We start from the raw sequence: 4,032 nt of genomic DNA, 5'->3' as shown, positions 1-4,032 counted from the left end.
GTAACAGAGCATTTGTAAACTATCCTGCCTGCACTGGAGACACTTGGGAATATAGAAAAAAGAGGAAATAAATGACCCAGGTAAATCCTGTCAATTTTTTATTTGAACTCCTGATGACATTTACTGTCAGACAGATAATGGACACAAGTGTTCCTTGGAAAGTTTTCTGTAAGTTATAGTGGACATTTTTAGTTCACTTATGATAAGTAAACTTTACATATTTTGAATTGCTCAGTATGGCTAAAGTAACATCATCCTTATACATTTTTGTGTATGTAGAAATACATCCTGAAGGGTCTCTGAAACTCTCCTGCGCAGCCCCTGGATTCACCTTCCATACCTACTATATGGAGTAGATTTTTAGGCTCCAGTGCAGAGGCTGGACTGGGTGGACAAATCAATGATACTAGCAGTGCTACTTATATCAAGGAGTTCATGAAAAGCCAATTCTCCAACTACAGATAAAACACGATGAGCATGCAGTATCTGCAGTCTGAGAGCTGAAGATATGGCCTTCTTTCACTGTGAAAGAGACACAGTGAGGGTTGAGAATGTGAGCCCAGGCACAAACCCTGAAGGAAGGAAGAGGGTTCTGGGCTGCAGGGGACACTTAACTTTGTGTTCAGCACCAGGAGCAGGTGAAAATTGGTGAGTAAAGGCTAGTTTCTCTTAAGTTCTTGCTTTGCTCTCAATGTAGCAGATGCCTTCAGGGAATTGCACTGAAATTATGACTATATGCTTATCACAGTCATCTCTTAACTCAGAATACTTTTTTTTTTTCAGAAAGATTCTCACATGTCCAAAATGCAGATTTCTACTTACTGAGTCAGAAATGATTTTGTCAATGTTCACCATGACCAGAGTTCTGGGGAAACTCAGGGAAAACTGGTGAAAGTTCCCCATTTAGATTCAGGACAGAGACCTGTTTGGGATTCTCTGGTTTGTACACTCTTTGACATTCAGATTAGAACTAATTTTGTGCCTATGTCAAGGTTAGTAATCCATGGAACATAAAACGCTTTGCATCTAACCTCTCATCTGTCACTCAAAAGGGTACACATCCAACTCACCAATATTGTCTTTGCTTCTTTTACTGCAAATCCATTTTCTTTCTCCTCAGTGTTTATTCTTACATCATAATTTCCATATTCTGGTAGTAATTAAAGATTGATGTGGTATCCATGTTCTAAATCCCAGGTTTCTGGCACTTTCTTTTTTGTTATTGTTGTTGTTTTCACTTTTTTATTGAAGTTTATCATTCATATATGAATATTCATAAACAATAAGTATATAGAATAAGTTGTGAACTTACAAAATAAACATGTATATCATCAAACAGGACTCCAATACATTTTCCCACCACCAACACCTTGCATTGTTATGAAACAATTATTACAAACCATGAAAAGCATCATAAAACCATTGCTACTAACTATAGCCCATATCATATATTTGATGTATTTTTCCCCCAACGCACCTGGCTAATGACACACTTTATTAGTATTATTGGCTTGTTATAGTTCATGAGAGAATGCTCTCATATATGTTCTGTTAACCACATTTGATCTTCCACTACAGGATTCCATGTGTTATACAGTCTCATGCTTGTACAAGTCACTCAATGTGTACAATCAGTGGCTCTCCTATTCAACACAGAGTTGTGCTATCATCACCTCAGTCAATTTTAGAATGTTTTCATTACTCCAACAGGAAAAAATCTCATATACCCCTTATTGTTGCCACTTAGATTTGAAATATCTTCTTAGCCATTGGAACAAAGTGATAACAATATTCCTGTTAACTATACTCCATAAGTTATAGTAAATATGATTTTTCCATGTATCACCATATACCTAACACTTTTTAAAGGAAGGACATTCTTACATCATTAACTACAATCTTCATCCACCTACAAAATCACTATGATAAACAGACCATACCTTATTCTCAAGCTCCTTTCAATTGAATGATGACATTCATTATTAAACTTTCAGCCACAATCACATTTATAAATCAGCAGTGCTAGATACTCAATATAATATATTACCATCAACTCTACATTCATTTCCACACATTTACAATAAAACTTATTAAAAATTCTACATACATTAAGCATCAGTTCCCATGTTTAACCTACATTTAATATCCTAGTAACCTGTATTCTAGAGCTTACCTCTGTGAGCTTACTCATTATTGTTCATATTAGTGAGACCATACAATATTTGCCCTTTTTGTGCCTTATTTATTTCACTAAACATAATGTTTTCAAGGTATCCATGTTGCCATATGCATCCTAATTTCATTTCTTCATGCAGCTGAATAGTATTCTATTGAATGTATATACCACATTTTGTTTATTCCTCTTCAGTTGGTGGGCACTTGAGTTGTTTCCATATTTTAGCAATTGTGAATAATTCTGTTATGAAAATTGGTGTGCAAATGTCAGTTCAGGTCTTGCTTTCATTTTTTTTGCCTTTATTTTTTTAATGTTACGTTAAAAAAATGAGGTCCCCATACACCCCCCACCCCCTAACCCCACTCTTCCCCCCATAACAACCTCCTCTATCAACATGAGACATTCATTGCACTTGAATACATCTCTGAGCACCGCTGCACCTCATGGTCAGTGGTCCAAACCATAGCCCACACTCTCCCACAGTCCACCCAGTGGGCCATGGGAGGACATAAAATGTCTGGAAACTGTCCCTGCAGCACCACCCAGGAAAACTCAAACCCCCGAAAATGCCCCCACATCACATCTCTTCCTCTCACTCCCTACCCCCAGCAACCACCATGGCCACTTTCTCCACACCAATGCCACATTATCTTTGATTACTAATCACAATAGTTCATGAATAGAATATCAGTAAACCATTCTAATCCATACTCTACTCCTCCATCCTGTGGACCCTGGAATGGTTGTGTCCACTCCACATCTACATCTAGAGAGGGCTTAGATTCCACATGGATGCTGGATGCAATTCTACTGCTTTCAGTGGTAGGCACTCTTGGCTCCCTGGTGTGGTGGTTGACTTTCTTCACGTCCATGTTAACTGAGAGGGGTAAGTTCAATAAACCAGAATGTAGGAGTTGCAAGTCTGTTGAGGCTCAGGGCCTGACTATCACATGATCAATCCAGAGATTCAGGTCCCCTGATAAACACTAAACCCCAGCACCAACTACAGATTCAGTAAAAGTAATAGGAGAGGCTTGTGGACAAAGATCACATCTGAGTCCAGTTCCATCACACAGAAACAAAAACTCCAAAGTAGGGCCAACTCATATGGGACTGAACTCCATCTGCCATGACCATAGAACCTGTGGGTCTCTGTAGCCCTCAGAAGAACCAATACCTGGGGTTGTATCTATTTTATCTGTCTCTGGAATTCTGCTCAGGTGTGCATAAGGGCAACCCCTCTGATAACCTCCCGGCTCTTCTTTCTTTCCATTTCCCCCTTTTATTCAGGTCAAAAAGCATTTTTAACTCCTGGTATTATATGTAGACTGAGATATTCGGCTGCTCCGAGGTGACCCTTTTATCCAAGGTCATTTTCTAGTTACATCATCAGCTGCTACTTGGTAGTAATCCCTTGGTGCCAGGGAGGCTCATCCCTGGGAGTCATGCCCCACACTGGGTGGAAGGGAACACATTTACATGCTGAGTTTGGCTTAGAGACTGGCCACATTTGAGCAACACAGAGGCTCTCAGGAGGTAACTCATAGGCATCCTGCAACTCTAGGCCTTGTTCTTATTTCAGGTGCACAGCCTTACAAGCATAGTCATTAGTATCAGGGCTCATTGTGGGACCTTCCTTTTTTGGTCTTTACTTTTGCACTTGGGGGATTGTTGCTGTTCTTTTAGGGACTGTGATTGAGCTCCCTTGGCTAGGAACTCAGCACTCCCTTAGTTGTTGTTTTTAATTGTAACCACTGTGAAAATATCCAAACATTTTTATGTAACCTGGATATATGCCCTGGAGAACTCCCTGCCAACCATGTGTCCCCTGTCAGTACCATCCCACACCAGTATTC

This window comes from Dasypus novemcinctus, chromosome 19 (assembly GCF_030445035.2).
Source record: "Dasypus novemcinctus isolate mDasNov1 chromosome 19, mDasNov1.1.hap2, whole genome shotgun sequence".
NCBI classification, from domain to species: Eukaryota; Metazoa; Chordata; class Mammalia; order Cingulata; family Dasypodidae; genus Dasypus; species Dasypus novemcinctus.
This window is presented reverse-complemented; position numbering follows the sequence as displayed.